Source organism: Mirounga leonina, unplaced genomic scaffold (genome assembly GCF_011800145.1).
Source record: "Mirounga leonina isolate KUSES-001 unplaced genomic scaffold, KU_Mleo_1.0 Mir_125, whole genome shotgun sequence".
Classification (NCBI taxonomy): domain Eukaryota; kingdom Metazoa; phylum Chordata; class Mammalia; order Carnivora; family Phocidae; genus Mirounga; species Mirounga leonina.
The window spans coordinates 59863328-59888851 of NW_023270305.1; the positions used below are offsets into that span (position 1 = coordinate 59863328).

General features: G+C 33.6%; 1 long non-coding RNA gene across 1 annotated transcript in view; it reads right to left on the reverse strand.

The window, feature by feature from the left end:
• Window positions 1-25524, reverse strand: part of LOC118008142 — a 98396-nt gene that overhangs the window by 40384 nt on the left and 32488 nt on the right. The gene's annotated exons all lie outside the window — the stretch shown is intronic.

The following is a 25524-nucleotide window of genomic DNA, read 5'->3' on the forward strand; positions in this document are numbered from 1 at the left end:
TACAACATTCATCATGGACTCTTCTAGTTGACTTAAAACTGTATTTTTGACATTTGCCATTCAGAAAACTAAGAAGGCAAACATTCCTGGAGAGAAAGGTGTTTGAGAGCAATGACATAGCTCTTGGGTTCTCTAAGATCCTTCTCATCTTCTTCTAGAATACTAAGCTACTAGAGAGTGTTCTGGGAGGAATTTTGGGAAATCAACTTTGAGGCTGTATCTGTGGAAAAGAGAGCAGACTAAGCATGAGCAAGACATATGCAGGGATGCAGATAAAAAAAGATGGATTTTGAAGATGCATGGAATGTGTGAGAGACAGAGACAGAAAGGCAGAGACATGGAAACAGAGACAGATATAAGAGAATCCAAAGATGGTTTAAATAGAGAGAAAAATAAAAAGAAACCAAACATGCCACCCAGTAATGCTGTTATATTTTATTGTGCCCAGTGTGAAGGTTATGAGGAATATCTTGAGTAGTTCCCAGGAGTTAGATATTATTATTCTGTTCCTGCAGCCCATGATTTCATTTTGTTCAGAACAAACAACTGAACTTTTTGAAGATATTTAATGAAGAAACCTTTAAGGCCTTAGAACTTCATATTATTGCCTCAAGCCTGATCCTGCCTCCTCCACACATGGTGATACTGGAATATATCTTTTATTTCTTTGATCCCAAAGGTCACTTCTGCAAATTCAAACACCAAAGGAATGGAGAAACTGGTGGATTATTTTTCTTACTGTAGCAATTATTTCAAACAAGTTCCATTTTGTCTTTTTTTCCTCCCACAATAGGAGGAACAGTACACACTTATTAAATCTTTTGCCACACCAGGAAATCAGTTCTTGCTACATGGTAAACTTTTGGATGATAAGAGCCACTGGTCAAAATATACTGAAGGTCAAGAGATAATAGATAACAGTTCTTCTCACCACTAACACCATGTGATTTGGGGAAAATTATTTCCCCTCTCTGGATTTCTGTTCTGTCCACTGAAAAATAAAAATCCTTAATTCAGCGCTTGCTAATGTCACTTGTACTAATGAATTTGTATTATTCTGTAAATAAACATGTAACCATATAACATACTAATGAAACGATTTTTGAATAATCATCTTATTCAGTTGTTATTTGACTTAGCACTTTATATAGGTGCATAGTTAATGTATTTAACATATATTTAAAAACAAAATATATTATAATCTTAAATAATATGCTCCTGATGGGTTTTAAAGATTTATTTATTTATTTTTGAGAGAGAGAGAGAGAGAGAACATGGGGGGGGCAGTGGCAGAGAATCACAAGCAGACAGCCCACTGAGGACAGAACCCAATGCAGGGCTTGATCCATGACCCTGAGACCATGACCTGAGCCCAAATCAAGAGTCAGACATTTAACCAACTGAGCCACCCAGGCACCCTTTTCCTGATAGGTTTTTGATGCACTTAATTCTATTTTGCTTTTGTAAAACAGTTATGGCTCAACTACTCTGTTAAAGTGGAGAGTATTACCATCTATTAAATGAATCACTCACACACATAGACACACACACATGCCAAATCTATTCTTTCTTGCCATCAAAATAATTTATTTGTCATGCAAAGGGGGGAGGGAGTTAATGTCATCTTAATCAGACAATAATTAAACACATCATTAAGAATGCTATAACATCAAGAAAATGGATCTCAAAATTGTGAAAAGTTCTTAGCAATTAAAAGATACAGGGGTGGGAGCAATGGGTGGCTGGGTGATAGACATTGGGGAGGGTATGTGCTATGGTGAGTGCTGTGAATTGTATAGGACTGTTGAATCACGGACCTGTACCTCTGACACAAATAATACATTATATGTTAAAAAAAAGAAGATAATAGGAAGGGAAAAATGAAGGGGGGGAATCAGTGGGGGAGACAAACCATGAGAGACTATGATCTCTGAGAAACAAACTGAGGGTTCTAGAGGGGAGGGGGGTGGGGGGATGGGTTAGCCTGGTGATGGGTATTAAAGAGGGCACGTATTGAATGGAGCACTGAGTGTTATATGCAAACAATGAATCATGGAACACTACATCAAAAACTAATGATGTAATGTATGGTGATTAACATAATAAAATAAAATTTAAAAAAAGATACAGTATAAATATTGGCTATTTTTAAAGAAGACTGAGTTTGGTATACTATGAAGGTTTAGGGAAAAACAAATGACCCCTTCAAATAAGTACAGTTCTCCCAACCATAAATGATTATATTGTGGTAAGTTTAAGACTCATTTCATGACATTAATCTGTGGGAAGATTCCAGCTGAATTCTGTTATCAAAATTTTGAAAATGATGTCCTAGTCTTCAAATTATAAAAACTATAAGCTAACTCATTGACTCTATGTCAAGGAAAAATCTGGATATATTTCTAAACATTAAAGTCTATTCACCCTAAGGGGGGAAAAAATACAGTGATCTGTATGAACCACCAGAGTGATGGGACAAGATAAATTAATTTTGCTTCTTTGTGTGTGAAATGTCTATTAAAATTTCCAAGCCAGATTGTACGATACATAAATTATTGTAATGTGACCGTGGTTCCACTGAGTTAACATTTTTATCAATGACCTGAATGAACACTATTATTTATGGACAAGTATGATAACTATTATAATAGATAAAACAATCAAAGAATCCAAACATGTAAGATTGAACACACATAAATGTAAGCTCTGTATTGGGTTCCAAAACAATTGCTCATATATGTAGTCAGAGGAGCATGCTTTGAAAGTAATTCTTGTGAAAATTATAGTGAGGTGCAGCTTGAACTAGACATTGTTCTAAATCTGCCTATAGAAGTATATTTTCAGATAAATACTACCTAAAGAATCAGAGCCAAAAAGAATGAGATCTTCCTTAATCAAGCTTAAATGAAATACAATAATGGCATATCCTCAAAATAAAACTATCAGTGAAGATCTTTCAAGTGTTCAGAGAGCACCAGGCAATGTGTTAAGCAGTTTATATGCATAATCCCATTTAATTCTCACATCAATTTCATGATGTAGAAACTGTCCATCCTCATTTATTGAGAACCTAAATACTGAGGCTTAGAGAGGTTAATTAATGTGTTCAATGTCACATAGCTAGTGAGAGGGTAAGCTATGACTTAAAGCTATTCCTGATACTCCACTGCCCAGGTTCTTATCACTACAGTATATAACTTCCCTAGTTTTGAGGTTATTAAATTAGAAACCCTGAGCTAAGTTTTTAGGTAAATTGTGTACAACAGCTGATAGGAATATAAACATCTTTAGTGTTAATGGTATGGTTTCAATATTATCACCCAGATGGCCTAAAGAAACATTACTCACAGCTCTCATGAAGAACTCAATTAAATTCAAATGAAAATATTTATTGGCTATTACATTTAAATTTTAGTGGAACAACAATAAAATAATACCACTTCTTGACCTGATAAATTACATTTTAACATCTCAATATTATACAAAAGAAATCAAAGAATCATTTCATTAGACCATTGTTGAAGTTTTTTTTTAAACTGTGAAGATTATAGTATTTATAGAGGATGAACACAGAAATAGCATTCTAATATTCATAAAGGAAAATAAAATTGAGTGCATTTCCTATAATGGAGCACTAAGTAATACAGTTTAAGTAATACATTCTCCTATTGAGGACAACTAGAAAAAATGGAAAAATGTGGAAAAAGCCAAAAAATCCTCTTTAGAGTAAAAAGGCACCATTCTATCCATCATATTATTTCCACAACTTTTTTCAAACATAATATCCAATTTCTAACATGAAATAGAACATAAAGAAAATTTAAAGGAAAGAAAAATTAATATCAGATTTAAAAATTGATTTGAATATGTTGTAATTATCTAACTTAGATATTTAAATTCCTGCTTATTCTATTCAATAATCAAAAGAAAGGGTTGCCTGGGTGGCTCAGTCGGTTAAACATTTGCTTTTGGCTCAGGTTATGATCCTGGGGTCCTGGGATTGAGCCCCCACATCAGGCTCCCTGCTCAGCAGGAAGTCTGTTTCTCACTCTCCCTCTTCCCCTCCACCCTGCTCATGTTCTTTCTCTTGTGTGCTCTCTCTCTCAAATAAATAAAATCTTTAAAAAAAAAAAAAGAATCAAAAGAAAAAAAGAAAAGTTTAGCAGAAAACTGGAACTATAATAATTACTTTGTAGGTTTTAAAAAGAACCAAAGAAAGCTAAAATCTAAAAACACAATAGCTAAAATTTTGAACTCAGATGTATTTAACAATAAATTAAACAAAGCTAAAGAGAGAATTAGAGACCTGGAAGTAAAAAAAAAAAAAAATGTTGAGGATTAAGCACAGTGGGAAGGCAAAAATAAGAATAGGTAGGAGACACTGAATACAGTGAGAAGTTCTAACATATAGATACTTATAACCCCAGGAGAGGAGCATATGGAACAAAAGTAATATTTGAAGATATAATAAACAAGAGTTTTTCAAAGCTGATGAAAGAAATCAGTTAATTGATTCAGACAACCAGTTAGCTCCAAAGTATACTAAATTAAAGAAATCTGCTCATAGATACCTTATTGCAAAACTATAGGATACAAAAAAACCAAAAAACAAAAAACAAGAGTAGCCAAAAAAGAGAAAAGATCAGAATTTTCTTTAAAGCTGACTTCTTTAAAACAATGAAACCAAAAGAAAATGGGTCAATATTTTAATTGTGCTGAAAGAAAGTAACTATCAATGTAAAATTCCATACTAAGTGAAAATAAGAATTCAAGAGAAATTTAAAAAATTTATATAATTGTAAACAGAGAATTCATTACAGAAAGACTCTAAGAAGAATACGCACACACACACACTGGTATATATTAACATATATTCACATATATTGACATATATATGAATGATATATATGGATGAAAGGTAGATAGATTTAATGTGCTGTAAGGTCTTTGCATTGTCTGGAAGAGGGATAAAGCACTAATTAATATTGGACTTTAAATCAAATACGTATTTAATCACCTCTAGCATAACCACTAAAAAAAAAAACACAATAAAGTATAAATTCCAAATACAAAGTGAACAAAATGGAATAATATAATCTACCTATGCAAAAAAAAAAAACAAGAGAGACAAAAAGAGAACATAAAATGGGTGTAGGAAATAGGTAAGTGTATACACACCAAAAAAAAAGATAATTAAAAAGATATTAGTAATTACATTAAATATAGGTCAACTAGAAACTCCAATTAAAAAAAAAAAACAAAGGCTATAAAATTATAATAAAAGGGGTGCCTGGGTGGCACAGTTGACTAGGCATCCGACTCTTGGTTTTGCTCAGGTCATAATCCTGATCAGGGTCATGAGATCAAGCCCGTGTCGAACTCCCGGCTCAGAATGAGGTCTGCTTGGAATTCTCTCTCTCCCTCTCCCTCTGTCCCCCCACCTGTGTTTTCTCTCTCTAAAAGAAATAAATCTTAAAAATAAGAAAAGATTATAATAAAAAAAGAACCCATATGTTTGCTTCTTACAGGAGATGTGTATAAAATATAAAGATACAGAAAGTTTAGTTGAAAATAAAAGGATAAAATTTAAAATACACTATGTGAAAAATAGCAAATATTAAAACTGGAATAGCTGTATTAATTCAAACTCAGTAAACTTAAGGGCAACAGGCATTAAAAGGAATAAAGAAAAATGCATTGTTAGAATGAAATGTTCAATTTACCAGTAGGATAAAATAATTCGAAATATGTATGCCTATTTAATGTATGTATGTATAAATATGTATGCAATGTATGGTTTTAGAATACATTAAACAGTATAGACATAACTATAAGGAGAAATCAGCAAAACCGCAGTAACTGTAGAAATTTTTAATACAGCTTTCTCAATAACATAGAAAAAATAGGAAAAAATACTGAGTATAAAAGATTTGAAACAGAGCAATTAAAAAATTTGACCTGATAGACATGGATGAAATGTACCCCACAAACATAAAATACAAATTCTTTTCAAGTATATCTGAAACATTTACAAAAACTGACCAAAGTAAATCTCAATATATTTCTAATTGTTAAAATTATAAAGAAAATGGAATTAAGATAAAAATCAATAATGTTTCCATGATTTGGGGAAATTAAGAAATGAAACACTTTAGAGCCCATGGGTCAAGGAACAAATTACAAGAAAATTAGAAAATATTTTGAATTAAATAATAGCTAAAATACATTTCAAAGTTAAGAGAATCAGCTAAAGCTATATTTATTAGGCAATTTATAACTTTAATTTCATACTTGGGAAAAGGGATAGGACTAAGAATTTATAAACTCTGAATCCAACTCAAAATGCTAGAAAAGTGATAAAAAATTAATAGATAAAAAATGACACTGATTAATGAAATAAACACCAACACACCAAAGAAAGCATTGGCAGATGAGAAGGTGGTTCTTTGAAAAGAGTAATAAAATTAATAAACCCCTAAAGAAAATAATAAAGAAAATAAGAAATAAGACAAATATTTTTAAATCAATTTCAAAAGAGAAAAGAAAGCTCCATTAAAGATTCTACAGACATTATATAATGTAATATGTATTATAAAAAAGATCATCATGCCAAAAAATGTAAATTTACCAAGATGTAAACAGTTGTAACTTTTAAAGAAACTGAATCCATAATTTGAAAACTTCATACAAAGAAAACCAGCCCCACTAGCCTCAAGAGTGAATTCTACCAAACATTTAACATCCATTCAATTAGAATACCAAGATACCTTAAAGATATTTTGAGAAAACTTATTGGTCAACTTCATTCAAAAACAGATACAAAAATCCTCAGAAATGGCAAAAGACTTCAGAAATATATAAAAGGGACAACAAAGATAGGATTTTTTCAGGAATAAAGATTGGATTAATGTTTAAAAATCCATCAGTATTGTATGTCACATTGACAAAAGAAAAAAATGATATAATCATCTCAATAGATGCAGATTAAGCATTAGGCAAAATTCAACATTCATTTATGTTTATAACTTAGCAAACTAGGAATAGAAAGAAATTTCTTAATGTAAGAAAGAACAATTATAGGAAATCTGTAATATTTAAAGTTGCTCTCACTTAGTGGTGAAAGTTGAAAACCTTTCCTTTGAAATCAGGTTCAAGACAAGTATGTCTGCTATGACCACTTCTATCCAACCTTATACTGAAAAAAAATAAAATAAAAGCAAGAAATAGAAGTGTAAGAATTGGAAATGAATAAATAAATAGGCATTATTGGCAAAAGGACTTGATTACATAAGTAGAAAATCAAAAGAAAATTCAGAAAAGCAGTAAGACTTGGTGATCCACATACAAACAAAAAGCAGAAAATAAAATCAAAAGATACTATTTATAGTAGCAAAAAATATTAAACTAAATTATGTAAGTTCTCTATGCAGACCTCTACAAAACATTGTTGTAAGAAATGCAAGAAAGCTTATATAAGTTGAGATGTAACATTTTAATTGACCAAAGACTTAATATTAAAAAATCAATCTCTCCAAATTAAACCATAGACTCAATGTAATCACAATGAGAATTGGAATGGATTTTTGGTTTTGTTTTTGTGGAACTTGACAAGCTGTTTCTGTAATTTATACGAGGATGCAGAAGATCAAGAACAGCTACGACTACCTATTTTCAAATGTTTTGTGCTCTGAAAAATTACTGAAGACCACAAAGAGTTTTAATTTGTATGGGTAAGATATATTGATATTTACTATATTAGATATTAAAACTGGGAACACTTAAAAATATTTAAGATTAATTTTTAAATAACAACAGTGAATACTTTATATTTTAACATAAAGAACGTATTTCAACATATAAAAATATTGTATTTTCCAAATCAAAAATAATTGGTAACAATGGTGGTCCTGTTTTGCATATTTACTAACTTTTTTTTTTTTTAAGATTTTATTTATTTATTTGAGACAGAGAGAATGAGAGACAGAGAGCATGAGAGGGAGGAGGGTCAGAGGGAGAAGCAGACTCCCTGCCGAGCAGGGAGCCCGACGCGGGACTCGATCCCGGGACTCCAGGATCATGACCTGAGCTGAAGGCAGTCACTTAACCAACTGAGCTAAATATGTTAGTTAGCATATTTACTAACTTCTGCTGCGTACTCATATTGTCTTCAGAATTAAAATCTGTGACATACACTGTTTGGTTGAAGTATATGAAGAAAATCCAACCTCACACTTTAAGTAGCTAGAAAAGGTGGAATCATACACATCCTGAGAAATCTTGGGGACCACATGGGTCTCAGACACACTTTGGGAAGCAATGGCCAAGAAAATGACTAGAGAATGACGACCTGGTCTATTTATTATAAAGTGGCAACAGTTTGGTGTTGGGTAGAGAGAGAAAAAAATAGACCAGTAGAACAATATAAAGATCCTCAAAATATACATGGACTCTTAATTGATAGATGATGTAACTGTCATTATAGAGCCACAGGAGAAGGATGATGATCTTTTCAATAAATGATGCTGGGGTAATTGGATATCCATGTCAGAAGAAAACAAAGCTTTACCCCTCCTTTGTACCATATAAAAAATCAATTTCAGTTGGATTTTAAACTAAAATAATCAAACTTCTGGAAGTGTAGAGAAGAATATTATAAAATTCTCAGGGAAGGGAAATGTTTTATTTTTACTTTTAACAGAAAACCAAAAACACTAACCACAAAAGTGAAGACTGATATTTTTGACTACATTAAAATTAAATTATTTTTCTCTAAATGTATCAGGAGAGTTGATAGGCAAGTCATAGAATGGAGATGGTGTTTACAATTCAAAGAACCAATAAAGGAGGTGTAAATGCAGAATATAGCACCACACAGTGGGAGATATTCAAATGGCCTAGATTAATATGAAAAGCAGATCTTTAATCATCAGGAACATGCAAATTAAAACCATAATGATATTATCATTACACATCCACCAGAATATGTTAAATTAAAAAGACTGACAAACGGGGACTCTCATAAAGTTTGGCATTATCTACTAAAGCTGGACTCACCCTCTGTGACTCAGCAATTTCATTCCTATGTACAGACTCAACCAAAATTCATTCACATGCACCAAGAGATAGATAAAAGAATATTCACAGCAGCCTCATTATTAACAGCCAAAAGCTAGACTCAACCTAAATGTCCATGCACAGTTGATTGGATAATTTAACTAGAGTTCACTAGAACACTATAACAGCATGAGAACACAAAGACAATGGTTATATAAAAACATGGATGGATCTCACAAACATAATGTTGAACAAAGAAACCATACACAAAAAGAACACTTACTAGGTAAATCAATTTACACACCCAGTTTTTCCTTATATGTGTTATATTTTACAGTAAAAATTGTTTTTTTAAAAAAGGCTAACACTGTTATGCAATGATGTGTATAACCACACATGTACCAGAAGCCTTTCAAAGTGCTTAATATGCATTATCTCAGTCACTCTTGAAAAGAATCCCTATTTTATAGATGAATAATCAGAGGCATAGAAAGATTAAATAACATACCACAATCACAAGTGACAGAACCAAAAACAGAGTTCTGAATTCAGAGCTTATAGAGCAGTCCATCGCATATGCATTACCTCATTTAATCTTGTAAACTTGCAAGGAAGGAGCTATTATTTCTATCCTGTATGAGAAAAAAATAGCCCTGAAGAAGTTAAATCATACACCCAGGGTCACAGAGCAAGGGGAAACCCATTACACTGCTATCTTTGAGTAAAACAAACAGGTACCTTTTTATTTTTTCCTTATACAAGTCCACTGAAATAAATAACCATCCTTGCTTATACTAAGTAATTTGGTGAATAAAACATGCTATACCGAGCCATATGACCTATTTGTTCCAAAATATAAAGTGATTCCCTGTTTCCTAAATAAGAATTGAGAAGTAACATGCATTCGTTTCTGACTTTCCATTGTAGTATGTGACTAATGATTTTGCTTTTGTGACATTGGATCCCTGGGCCCTAAGCAGGACTAGTCCTGATAATTAGAAAACCAATTCAAAAGACAAGTGCAGAACAGCTAACCAGACAGAGAAACAGGCAATGCTACCTCTGGGATAATTCCTTTGTGTTCCTGGTGTCTTTATCACAAACTGCAAGTATGACGGGACAAGAAACCATGTCAGAGGATCCAAGGAGAAGAAGAGAAGGAGCTTAGTCTGAGAGAAGTGGAGAGAGACAAAAGAGGTAATAAAGAGAAAAAAAAAAAATGAAGGGAAAAAAATAAGGCCAAGGAGAGAGAACAAATTTTAAAACAGAATTTCCATTTTTTGATACATTGAAAAGAAGAAAGGAAAGAAAGGAGGGAGGGAGGGAGAGAAGAAGGGGGGAGAGAAGGAGGGAGGGAAGGTCCGAGGGAGGGAGGGAGAGAGGGAGTGAGGAGGGAGAGAGGGAAGGAAGGAGGGGAGGAAGGAGGAGGGAAGATCCTCCCCTTAGGAAAAAAAAATAGAGAAAAGGGTGATGATAACAACTTCCATCCCGAATTCTGCCAGTTTGTAGAATCAGGTCACATTCTCAGTGACTCCCAGCATTTAATCACCATTCCTTTCTAACTTTCTCAGCCTGAATTGAAAAAGGCCATCCCACATTCAGCATGATGTTATAATAAAATGACTTCTTCCAGGAACTTGCCTTGTAATTTGGTGAATTACAATTGCCCACCCAACAAAATAATGTGATGCCTGTCAGTGACCTAAAGTCTTCAAAGTACCATTCCCTTGATTCCCTGCCCTGGAAATAAGTGGTTTGCCACCAAATTTATTATTTCAGAAGGGCCTAACTACCATTATTTGAGTTGCTATTGCACACAGTAGTACCAGTAATATTGACAGCAAATACTTGGCATCAATTTTAAAAACAAGATGAGCTTTGCCCAGCGTCTCATATCGTCTCCCTTTTGAGCTCCTTTAACTGTGCTAACAATCTTTTAATGTGCCATTTCAGCTGAAGGGGATGCTCAATCTTAACCATCAGTTTTATGCAGACTCCGATTCAAAGAAATGTCACCACTGGCATTTGTCTTGTTTCCAAACTCCATCCTGTGTGATTTGTAAATCTCCATTCCTGATGGGGAAAAAAATGAAATTCATATCCTATATTTTTATGAGGCAATACAGAAAGTTCAGCAGTTTTCTGAAGCTGGGAGAATGGCAGAAATATCTTTGCCATATAAGAAGACAGTCCCAATCTCTTCCAAGGCAGCTCCAGCAATGGATAAAGGAACATTCTTTAAAATCCTAAATTAAGTTCTAAAATCTATAAATGGTTTGATACAGGAAGTAAATATTTTGAAAAAGTTATTGCCATGAATATCATAAACTGAAAAGAATATCACTACGTGATACCTAACATGGTGATTATTTTCACAGGTATTTTTCTAACCTCTGCTTGCCCTCAAAATTTTCTCTATTATTTCTTTATAATTTAGAAAAACTTACTTATAATTTGAGGTAAAACTATACAAATGCTATCAACAAGGGGCTAGTTTAACTAACAACAAGTACATTCTCCCTGAAGTAAAAGGTCAGAAAAAGACATACCCAAATTAGTATCAAATATATATGCTGCTGGAAAGCAAGAGAACTGAGTAACTCTTACGAGGTAGAAAATCACCACCTCCAGAATTAGGAGTAATGGGACATTGAGCATTCTTTGTGTCCACCACAAGAAGAGGGCTCAAATGGTTTTCCTGTGTCCACTCCCATTAAAATACAGATTTGGAAAGGAATCCCATTGGAGAATAATTTCATGTGTAGTTTAGGGGCCTATTTATATAGGTATGAAGCTCAGACATCTCTTTTAATATCAGTAGGGGTCAAACAAGGAAGAAAGAAATGACATTATTTTTCTGGATTTATCATCTGGCTTTAAGTATTCTGTCAGGCAGCCTGGGAAAGGCTGAACCAGAACAGGCCCATCACTGCAAAAGTTCTCTACCAAGGGTAATCCTTCCGCCCCCCGCCCCCCAGCATATATGTGGCAATGTCTAGAGACATTTTTGGATTGTCAGCTGCAAGCTTGCACTGTAATCTAATGGATGGAGGCCAGGGATGCTGCTAAACATCCTAAAATGCACAGGATAGCTCCACGACAAAGAATTATCTGGCCCAAAATGTCAATAGTACCAAGGTTGAGGAACTTTGGCTTGGGGATTATCCATGTATAAAAATGACAGGTATGGGGTGCCTAGGTGGCTCAGTCATTAAGTGTCTGCCCTCAGCTCAGGTCATGATCCCAGGGTCCTGGGATAGAGCACCTCATCGGGCTCCCTGCTCCATGGGAAGCCTGCTTCTCCCTCTCCCACTCCTCCTGCTTGTGTTCCCTCTCTTGCTGTGTCTGTCAAATAAATAAATAAAATATTTAAAAAAATGACAGGTAGCTTAAAGTTAGGTACACAATATACTAATTAAGTTCAATGGGGTTTTTTAGAGTTAAAGGCAAATAAAAACTAACTGGATTACAGTTTAATTCTTGATTTGTTTTTTTTCTATGTTAAAGTATATCGTAAAGAAATCAATGCTTAATTTATTTTGTCATTTGAAAATTAAAAATATTGTTCTAAGACAACATCAAAAACCTGATCCATAAAAAAACTGATATATTGTGCCTCATCAAGATTAAAACTTTGTTCTTCAGAAGGCACTGTTAAGAGAATAAAAGAACAATCCACCAAGTGGAAGAAATATTTGCAAAACATATATCTTATAAAGGACTTGAGGATAAGAAGTAGGGAGTAAGAAATTGTATACAGGCATCTGAAGCTCAGGAAAAAAATAAAATTGATATATTGTGATATCAGTGATATACATTTTAGGGTTATATAGTTATACATAGCTATATATAGTTAGGGTATATATTTTATATACAGCTGTGAGATCAATGATACCTCAGAATTGTGGATAGAGATATTGGAAGCCAGAAATCTAACAGAAAAAAAAAAAAGATGTCTATCAAAAAGAGGTTATACAGCATGAGCAGAAGCTTAGAGGAAGGAATGATTCAAACAGATTGACTATTAGTGATTTAAAGGCAGCATACAATAGATCCTCCTTATCAGGGGAGGATATGTTCCAAGAACCCTAGTGGATGCCTGAAACCATGGATAGCACAAAACCCTGTATATACTATGTTTTTTTCCTATACATACATACTTGTGATAAAGTTTAATTTATAAGTTTGGCACAATAAGAGATGAACAACAATAACTACTAATAAAATAGAACATGTATAACAACATACTATAATAAAAGTTATGTGAATGTGGTCTTTATCAAAATATCTTCATGTACTGTACTCACCCTTCTTGTGATGTGAGATGATAAAATGACTACATGATGAGATAAAGTGAAGTCAATGGCGTAGGCATTGTAACATACCGTTAGGATACTACTGACCTTCTGACAATATGCAGAAGGAGGATCATCTGCTTCCTAACCACAGTTGGCCACGGGTAACTGAAACCACAGAAAGCAAAACTGCAGATAACAGGGAACTACTGTATTTCATTCATCTACTGCATCTTCAAGAACAGAGTACAGTGCCTGGACATCAGAAGACCCGAAAAAATGACAGATGGCTAGTGAGCAAGGCACATGAAGGCAGCAAAAGGAAACTGTCTTTAATGAAAGGTGGGAGGCTGAGGGGAAAGATTCATCATATTCGTGACTTTGCTTCAGAGATATCTGATACTAAAATTGGCATACATTCTTCTAGAGTGTGAAAGAATTTCTCTGAAATGGAAGCACCAGGAATTTTGCAGATGCCCCGGTTAGGAATAAATAGGTGCCTTAAGTTCTAGACTCAGCTACAAGGAAAAGTGGTAACTGTAGAGCCCCTGAAATTCTTTCTGGCATCAGGGGAGTTTGGAGAGTTGATTCAAAAGGTAAAGATAGAAGATAGGTTAACAAAAGAGAGTGCCCAGGTCAACTAATGGGTCATGTGCCTTGCAGACATTTTTAAAGCCCTATATTAGGGCTTTTTCTTATTTAAAAAATCCTTTCATCCAACAACTTTAAGTACTGTATGTTTTCAGTATTGTGACAGAAATATTGTGTAAAAAAAAAAAATTAAGGTGTCCTTTCAGTACTGTGCCAGAGGTGTTGTGGAAGATATTAAAAACAACAACAACAAAAAAAAACATGACTGCAGGCAACCACTGGAGAATCAGGAGTCAATGTACATCCACATTTTGGAGGTATTATTAAAGTTCATAGAAACAGTATTTTAATACATCTATAAATTATTTAGAAGCATGATTTCTTAAACACTTCCATGAGATTGCCCTGCTATACCTTAAACCAAATGTATATGTACTTATACGTGGAAGGCATAAAAAGTAGATTTTGGTCAAACTCACCAAAACACTGGATAAGTAAACATCAGGAGTTACATTAACTGAGTGTCTTTTATGGGCTCAGCACTTTCATCTATGTTAATTCAGCTATTAAGTGGCAGCATGTGGAAGTGTACACAGGCCATAGGATCCACAACCACCCTTTCTTCTCTCCTCCCTGTTGTCTTTGCCCCAGAGCTCCTTCCCTTTCACCCTGCCTGTGTCAACTCAGATTGACTAATTTATACATTCATGCTCTTCCCTTTAAAGAAATGCTTAAAAAAATAAAAAATAAGTCACCCTGACACATGACAATTTTGCAGAAGCACTGGAAGTTCTTTGAAGTGTTGCTATGAGATAAATTATATACCAAAATAATGTACTGTCAGGTACATTTCTTTCTTGCCACTTGGGTAGATTTAATAACGTAGTAGGTTCTTTCCACCTCTAATTGATAGTTGGCATGGGATTTGACATTTTGTGTAGGTAAAATTATATCTCCTAGAGGGAATTTTCAATTGATAAAGTTAATTTCAGTCATTTTGAACTTTCAGCAAGTCCGGGAGATTTTTAGAAAAAGAGTAACACTGTCAACCAATGCGTCAAGTGATTATATATTTTAGTTTGAATTTTTTGAAATCACATGAAAAGGCAATTCACAGTTTTTGATACCAGGAAGAATACTCAGGGGTTATATGTCTATCAAATGTATCACCTCAAAAAAAAAAAAAAAAAGCAAACATACAGATTTTATTAGGAAATCGGGTAAACTCAAAGATTTAGAAACATATTAAGATAATTTCAGTCAAATCACCAAAGTTTTTTCCATCCTTTGTGTAGATAGGTCATAGATACTGTGGTCTATGGTCTATAGCTATGGTCATATGCATTTTCTGAATTCCTCTCCACATGTACAAATAAGAAATAAAATTTAAAAGGTCTTCCTGGATAACACCAATAGATGCTTTAAACATAGGCAAAATCTGGCATTTTAAATTATATACTTTGGGATGAAATTAGGTATCATATTAGGGAATGAAAGTCATAAGCAAGAAAGCAAAATGTCCACAAATGAAACATAAATAGACATCCTTAAATGTGTTACTTGAAAAGTTTTGATGACAGCACAATCCAACAGTTTAAAATAAAAATTAAGATGTTAAAAAAAAAAGATGTGGTACATATATACAATGGAATTAAATGTTCAGAAAGGATGAATACCTACCATTTGCATCAACATGGATAGAACTGGAGGGGATTATGCTCAGTGAAATAAGTCAAGCAGAGAAAGACAATTATCATATGGTTTCACTTATATGTGGAACATAAGCAATAGCACGGAGGACCATAGGGGAAGGAAGGGAAATCTGAAGGGGGAGAAATCAGAGAGGGAGGGGAACCATGAGAGACCATGGACCCTGGAAAACAAACTGAGGGTTTCAGATGGGATAGGGGTGGGGGAGGGGGTAACAGGGTGATGGGTATTAAGAAGGGCAGGTGTTGTGATGAGCACTGGGTGTTATATGTAACTAATGAATCACTGAACACTACATCAAAAACTAATGATGTACTATACAGTGGCTAACTGAACATAAAAAAAAAAAAGGATCCTTAAATAAGGTCCCTACAGTCAAAAAAATAAAAATAAAAAAGATGTTCACTTAAACATATAGTCCATCTGTCTAAAACATGGAGGAATATTCTGTCATACACTTCACCATTTTAACTAGATGCTTTTTAATATGTCAAGGGTTGGGGACCCCAGATAGTTTTTCACTTTTTAACCAGATGTTTAGGATGCAATCTCTTCTTGCCTCACTATGATATTTTTCAGTCTGTTCCTTCTTGCTCTTCCACCCTCTCCCATCTTGCAACTCTACACTGCTAATTGTCTTGGTCTGAATGTGAAACATAGAGAAAAAGGGAGGATTTCAATTCTAACAGCAAGAACTCTCAAGTCAATAGTTTTTATGGATATAGCTCAAAATATTCCTAAAGATACATCTGCTATATCTTAAATAATTATTAACTACTGTTTAATGAAAATAAAATTAAATGTTCATGAACAACTTAGACAATGGAAGAGAGATCAATTTTAGGCCAAGAAACATCAGCATGATTTTCCCCAAACTATGTAAACTGTCTCGTGTGAAATTGTTTTAATACCCTTAACTGCTACACCAACAGCAACTACTTGTGCCTGTATTTTCAGTCTCCATAAAATCCACTGACTTCCTCTACAAGTCTAAGCACCTTTTACTATTACATAACACAAATCTATCCCAGAGTTTTTCCCATGTCTAAAAACTCCATCAGGCTGTTGAGTGCTGCCAAATTAGAATGCATTTTCAGACAATAGACAGAAAAAAAGAAATATGGAGAGGAAATACTTTGTCACAGCTAATATCATAAAGTTACAGGATCATGTTTCCCTATCAATAAGTACCAATAACAGATATTAGATCCAGGATGGTTTCAAGGGTACATACTGATAATTTAATTTTTCCTACCAAAGGAAGCAAATTAAAACCATCTCACTGAAAAGGAGCTTAACAGAAAAATAAATTCTAATTTAACTGTCAAGAATATTCTGTGGGTATACAAATGGAACTATAATGTTCCTATAGTGGTAGACCTGAAATAATTAACCACATGAGTATTTACCATTAATGATGCAAATAACTGATGGCTTGGAGAGTGGTGCTTCCATATTTATTAATTTAACAATATTTTATTTGTGTATTGATATCCCTTATTTAAAATGTTTATCAATTCTATAAGAAATCCAATGAAAAGTAGAGAAAACACACCAAGCCATTTTTTCTAGATGTCTGAAACCCATGGGGGGAAAAAAGATACACAGACATGTAAATAGATATAGAAGAGATATTTATCCATAATACTTATTGCATTATTAGCCTTGGAGGAGATAAGGGATATATTAAGAACACAAAAACAAAAAAGGAGAACTAAAACCAGAGTAGAAAGTGGTAAGCAAATTTGAAAGCCAGAATTGCTCTGAATACAAAAGTCAATCACAGCATTGCAATGAAGACACTGAACCTTGGTATAGAAGCAAAAAGGGAGAGATGAATGTAAGATTATTGGTTTAATCCAGGGACCCTAAAAGAGGACTAAAGATTTACTCATTCCCCACTGCCAGGTTAAAGAAACGCAAATCCTTTCTGAGGAGATATATATATATGTGTGTGTGTGTGTGTATACATATCTCTCTCTATATATATACATATCTATATGTATGCATATATACATATATATCTATACATATACTATATATCTATATGTATACATATGTATACAGATATATGTATATAGGCATATAGATATGTATACACACATATACACACACAGTTTGATATCAAAGAACTTAAAATATTGTGTCAGCTAGAGATTATAAGATGCTTATGGATGAGATATTCTAAACAATGATTTTTAGAATAAGCAAGCTCTAAGATACTATTAAAAGGGATTAGGCAAACCTGAAAAAATAACTAAATAGAATTTTTAGAAATTAAAAAAAGTTATGGAAAAATTAGAAATGAAAACAGATGCCCACACACAGATAAATGAATAAAGAAAATGTGGTATAAACATACAATGGAATACTATGAAGACTTAAAAATAAATTAAGCTCTTCCATTTATAACATAAACCTGGAGGATATTACCTTAAGGAAAACAAGTCAGTCACAGAAGGACAAATACTGTATGACTCCACTTATACAAGGTAACAACATTAGTTAAACAAGATGAATATGTTCTAGAGATCTCCTGTACAGTATTGTGCATACAGTCAACAATATTATATTGTACACTTAAAAATTTAACAGGATAGATCTTGTGTTAAGTACTCCCCCCCACACACACCCCAAACAAGAAAACTTTGGATGGATGTGTGCATTACCTTGATTGTGGTGATGTTCTCATGGGTGTATGCATATGTCCAAATTCATCAAACGGTATGCATTAAATATGTGCAGTTTATTGAATATCAATTAAATTTCAATATAGCCATTTTAAAAAGAAAAGTTTTAAATGGTTAAAATAAAAATGTTAATAGATTAAATATCAGAATAAGCAAAACTGAAAAGGAAAGTCATGAATTCAGAGACAGTGCTGAGGAAATTATTCCAAATTTTTAGAAAGAAAAGCAGATGGAAAATTTAAAAGAGGGGGTAAGAGTCATGGAGGAAAGAAAGAGAACATCCATTCTATAAACATTCAACAGCATTTATTAAGTATCTATTATGTTCTAGTCTCTGAGAAAAAAAAAAGTGGGAGAAAAAGATATGAAGTAGGAAGTATGGAGTAGATCACATAATAATGATGGTTGTTAATAGGGAAAACCAATAGAGAGGATAGAGTCAGAAGCTTAATGAATCCAGAAATAGCTAAATAAACATTTATTAGCAAGGTGCAAGTAACTGCCAAAAGCAACTAGAAATAGCCACAAGTCATTGTCTTTGGAGCTCTGGGTTAGAAGTTGGGAGGCATGAGGCAAGAGACACTCACTCCTGTAGCACTGAGGTGTTGTATGTGTATGCAGCCGTACATGTGTGAGTGTGTCTTTCTCTTTAAAACAAGGGGAGAAGAAACTTGTGAAAAGAAAGTTTTTATGGAACTTATATTCTTTCCATATCCACTAGAGGGAATAGTGAAGTCTGTTAGTGTACCCTAAAAAATATAATCCAAAAAAGAAAACAAGACAAAATATGACCAAAAAAATCACTTATCTGTTCCATGCTGACTTCCATTAAGATACAGAGGCCATCAAGCCTGTTCCCACTCTTCCCTAAAGTTTTTCTAAGGCAGAGACTCATGCTCTAGGTCCATGGGGACAAAGCCAATTCAAATCTCCTCCCCGCTATTGCTCATGCGCTTCCCTCTTCCTCTTGCCTCCCTCCCCAGTTTTTAAAAACAAACCCTTTTTATATACTAGAATGGAATCTGTCTGTCCTCTGAAGGAGAAGACAATAATTTTCTACAGAATTTCATTCTAGGGCTAGAATTCAATTGTAGACACCTCCATCATTTATTTTACTTCCATGGGCTGTTGAAGAATTGAAACAAAGTATGTATTTTTGTTTTCCCCCTAAATGTGAAGGTAAAAAAGAATTGGCAATTTTGCTCTCCAAAAAGCAGGTCATAAAGGAGGTATTAAACATAACAAGATAACTGGAAAAGCTATCTCACCTTTAATTATACTAAGATCTACTAGAAAAAAAATTCTCGAAAATCACATGCCAAACACAATATAAAATAAAACTTTGATAACTTTTCTGTCATAGATTGATAGGATAGAAAGTGCCTGTTATAAAAATATTTGCTTGTCTGGGATAACTTCTGCATACAACATAAATATAGTTTTACATTTCAGTGTCAAAATCTCAATTAAGGATCATAGCTGTATTCCCCCACACAATGTATAACACATAAAGCCAATACATCTTTCAGTCACAAGCAACCTAATTGTAATATTGAAGGAAAATATCTAGGTTATTTTCAAACTAGGAAACTGAAAGGTAATAAACTGATTATGTCCATGTAACAATTAAAGCTGTCCATATGCAGTACAAGTTTGGTTCATAACAGAAGGCCACAGAACAGGTCCTCTCTCTGGTCTTGATACATAAGGAAAACATGATATACATTGTCCTGTCATAATCTGCAATATTACAACTGTCTGAGCAATATGTTTTCCACAGGGACATTTCCATTTGACTCCTTTTTTTCTGAAGCACTGCCAATTTTGTCAAACTATTTGCAAGTTTTCACTCCGTTACTTTCAAAGCTACCAAGTTTATGTGATCCAAATAATTTAGAAATACCTTGTATACACAAACTGTGTTTCTGAATTGGTGGAATTCTCTTAAGAGATCACATTTTTATAAGATAAATTTTCAAATCACCAAAGAAAAAGTCTTTACTGTAATAGCTCTCTGAATTGTTAAGTCATCGTGACAAAGATAAGCGCCAAAAACTGACAGACACAAACTCTGTATAGTCTAGGTAGCATGAGGGACAGAACATTCCTCAAGGTTCTAGCTGCTCATTTAGACACACATTCTGAAACTGTTTCCTATAGAAACTGTGCTGTCATTCTCCAACTGGAAGAAAACAAAACAAAACAACAACGAAAAAACATAGACTTTTTTTTTTTTAGAAAAATTCTCCATCTCACTACTCAATCAGTGAAGAAAACACTCTTAATTTGTTACTAGATATGAAAGTGCAAGGAACTTTGAACTCATCAGATAAAAAATTTAATGCAGGCTATAGTTGCAGGCTCAGAAAACATGACAATATTCCTTAAGAGAGATTTATTACCTTTTTGAGTTACTTCCATTGATTTTTTCATGACTACACACCTATGTTTCCCGCTGCACCACAATATTCTATTTTCTCTTTGGATACTTTTATTTTCCATCTGCCTGCTACTAACTCAAGTCTCTAATAAATTTTTAATGGGTTTTTAGGGTGACCTTAGCAGACCATGCTTTTGTTTCTTTCAAGTAATCTCTAGAGGCAGAGGCCAAGGTCAGCTTCTCTAACACAAATAGGAAAATAAATTGCTGGTTAAGCTACAAGTAATTTTAGATGTTGTGCTTCTATCTCTAAAACAATGCCACAGTATTGATACCACTGATTTGTGATTTCAATGATTGGAGGATAGTATAAATGGATAAAAATTAAATGTCTTACTTAAAGTATTTTTTTTTAAAGATTTTATTTATTTATTTGAGAGAAAGACTGAGATAGAGAGAGCATGAGAGGAGGGAGGGTCAGAGGGAGAAGCAGACTCCCTGCTGAGCAGGAAGCCCGATGTGGGACTCGATCCCAGGACTCCAGGATCATGACCTGAGCCGAAGGCAGTTGCTTAACCAACTGAGCCACCCAGGCGCCCTTCCTTAAAGTATTTCTAATTGAATGAAAGGACTTAGTCAAAGTCTAGAGGGTAGAAGAACTGTAATACAGAGTACAGCATTGAGTAAGTGCTTATTAAATGTTATTGGATCAGTAATGATTTTACTTCACCTTTTTTTTTTTTTCACCAAAAATCTGCTCAGAAAGGAATGAATAATTTTTGGCTGCTAAAAAGCCTGATCTGAGCCTGAGACCACTAAAAATAAGAAAATAGAATTTTTTAAACGGTCACAAGATAAAAATTATTCATGTAGAAGAAGATGACTTTAAAACCCTGTAAGGAATGCCTGTTTAATGAACAAAGAATAATATATGCCATTTTTATCAGTAGTTGTGGGAAGAGATCTTAGAACCCATCTTATTTGCTCTTATACCCAAAATACCACCATCCACCACAAGACTGACTGTGGTCATCAGCTCTGTTTGAATACTTCTGAGAAGAAGTAGGTCTCTCCCTGCCATTAGCCCATCCAATGTGAACAACCAATTTCTTATTTATCAACTGAATTGACTGCATTTATTTTGGTTTTGATCTCAGAGATTTGCCAGTAACTAAATGCCACGAGACATTTTAGCTGAAACTCTTAAATCAGCCAGTCTCTTGGATCTACTTTTGGAACCTAGCTTGAAAGTTTGCCTTGCTCCCCATTTTATTTTAGGTAAATGTTAAATAAATTTACAATATATTTTTATTGTAAAATATTTTAAACATATAGAAAACCCTAAAACAATAAAATTAATACTCATGTGGCAACTAATTTTAATAATCTCATGTTTTGCCATGTTTACTTCAAATATGAGAACAAAGTAATTCAGAGCAAAATAAATCAAAACAACCAAAAACTTCACAAACACTGTTCAATTACTTTGTGTGATCCTTCCCAAACCTATTTCCTTCCTTCTCTCCCCAGAACAAACCACCACAATGAATTTGCCTTGAAGGAGTCTGCATTTCAGAGTTTTATTCATATACATGTATCTATAAACAATACAGCAGTATTTAATAACTTTCAAATTCTGTATAAATATCCCACTCCCTTTCTCTCCCTCTCTCTATACATGTATGTACATGTAATGTCACATTTTGCAACTTGCTTAATTCTACTTAACTTCTGAGATTTTCTGGGTCAATACATATTGCTCCAGTTAATTCATTTAAACCACTGAATAACAACAACAAAAAATTAAATGCTACAATGAGAAGATCTGTGTACTTGAGAACATGTGGGAGAGTTTCTCTAGTGTGTAAACCTAGATATGAAATTACTTGGCTATAGAAAAGAGGCATCTGCAACAATTACCACTATAAAGGGATTGGAATAATTTATACACACACCAGGAGCCCCATTGCTCCACTATCTCGACAATACTTGGTATTATGAAATCTTGTACTTTTTACTAATCTGATGGGAATTATATTTCATTGTGGTTTTATTTCCATTTCCCTAATTACCAACAAGGCTGAGTATCTTTGCTTATAGTGCTTGGCCATTCAGCTTTCTTTGCCCATGAATTGCCTGTTGATATACTTTGTCTTTTTCTTTTTCCTCTTGAGTTTCTGGTGTGGCTTTACTTTTCTATTTTTATTGTATATATTCTAATACATTTCACTCAAATCTTTCTAATGTGTGACTTACAACTTTATAGTCGTACATATATCTTTAGCATGAATGCAGTCAAATTTATGAATATTATTCTTTATGGTATGTGCTTACTGTGTCTAGTCTAAACAATTTTTCCTTGTCATGGGGTCATAAAATAACCTACTTTTTTCTAGAAGGTTTAATATTCTGCCTTTCACATTTATGTTTTTAACCATCTGGGGACATATGCTTGTGTATATGGGGTAGAACCTGTTATTTTTTATCCGCCAAAATAAGTGTTGTTCCAGTACCATTTAGCAAGTGCCTCAATCTCTCCCACTGATTTATAATGTCACCTCTGTCATTTGTGATATTTTCATTATACCATGGTTCATTTCAGGACTCTTTATTCTATTACATTTAATCCTTGAAATAATGCCACATTTTCCCTTTTAGTTTTAATTGCTATATTTTATGATGAGCCTTGGTGTCTCGTAGGGAAAAACCCTCACCACGTTCCTCCCTGTGATGGTTAATTTTATGTATCAATTTGACTGGGCCAAGGAGTGCCCAGATTAAACTGTATTTTTGGGTGTCTTTGACAATGTTTCCAAATGATATAAACATTTGAATTGATAGACTTGGTAAATTACCTCCTCAAATGAGTGGGCATCATCCCATCTGTTGAGGGCCTGAATAGAACAAAAAGACGAAAGTAGAAGGAATTTGCACCTTTTGCTTCCTGCCTGCTTGTTGACCTGGAATATCGGTTTTCTCATTGACTCTTCTCCCAGAGGATTTTCAGGTCTTCGGACTAGGACTGGTATATAAAAACTTTCCTGGGTTTCCAGCTTGCAGATGGCAGATCATGGGGCCTTTCAGCCTCCATAATTGCATGAGCCAATTCCTTATAATAATATCTCCCTATGAATATAGCCTATGTGTTCTATATTTCTGGAGAACCCTGACTAACACACTTTGCTTCAAATTGCCTTAATTGTAACTGGCTTCATGTTCTTCAAAGTACATTTTAGTATTAGTTTGTCCCGCAAGATTCCTCTTGGGGTTTAGATAGAACTTGCATTAAATTTATAGGTTAATAAAGTGGAATTTTTCACATTAAGTGACCCCACACATGACAATTTTATATCTTCTCACTTAAAAAGATTTTTAAAACCTTCTTCAATAATATCTCATATTTTTTCTCAATAAAAATGTTAAGTATTTTTGTTGAATTTATTCCTAGTTATTTAGCATTTTCTTCTATGGACACTTAAAAAGAATATATATCTTAACAAATAGAATGTAAAATTTTAAATATATTTTAGATCAAGCTTGCTAGTTTTCTTGTTCAAACATTCTAAATCCTTCCAATTTTTTGAGTGCCTGACTTCTCAATTTCATAGAGGAGTGTTAAAATATCCCACTAAAATTGTGGATTTTTCAAATTGGCCTGTGTTCTGTCCCTGAGGACAGTGAGGTTTGGCTCTTTGTTCATTTCTCCTCCCCAGTATCCAGAATACTAGCATATACTAGACACTCAATAAATAATTGTTTACTAAGCAATTGTTTTATATTCTCAGTAATTGTTTTATATTCTTAGTAATTTTTTGTTAAGATACAGTATTCCTATTTTTTCCTGTAAATGATTTTTGCCTTAAATTTTATTTTGTGTAATATTAGTTTTGACACGACAGCTTTCTTTTAATTCATACTTTCCTAATACATCTTTTTTCATTTCTTTTTGTTCAAACTTTTTACATGGTTTTGTTTTAGGTCTTTCTCTCATTAGTATCATATGGCAGGACATTTTATCACTATATCTGATAATGTGGCATTTATCTCATCGATTTCTATCATCCTAATTTTTCTTCTATTTATTGACTTTTCTCTTCATTGGTTTTTATTTTCCCCTATTATTGCCTCTATTTGAATTGATAAAGTACTATATTTTCCTTTTGTTGGTAGGCTGTCAAAGATTATATACAGCTGTTCTTCTAGTAATTATCTTTAATTTTATTTTCAATTTTTTGTTATGGTAAAATACACATAAAATGTACCATCTTAACCATTTTTAGGTTTACAATTCAGTGGTATTAAATACATTCATATTGTTATACAACAATTTACATTCATCCATCTCCAGAATTCTTTCATCTTTCAAAACTGAAACTCTATACCCATTAAGCAGTAACTGCCTATTCCTTTTCCTTGCAGCCCCTGTCGACCACCATCCTACCTTCTGTCTCCATGAATTTGACTGGGAGCCTCATACAAGTAGAATCATCACAAAAATTTGTCTTTTTGTGACTGACTCATTTCACTTAGCACAATGTCTTCAAGGTTCGACCATATGGTAGCATGTATCACAACTCCCTTCCTCTTTAAGGGTGAATTATAGCCCACTGTGCATCTATCCCACATTTTTTGCTTATCCATTCATTTGTCAATGGACACTAGAGCTTTATCTTATGTGAATAATACTGCTATAAAAGTGGGTGCACAAATATATCAAGACCCTCCCTACTTTCAACTTTTTAAGATATATACCTAGAAGAATTGTTTGATCATATTGTAATTCTATTTTTAATTTTTTGAGGAA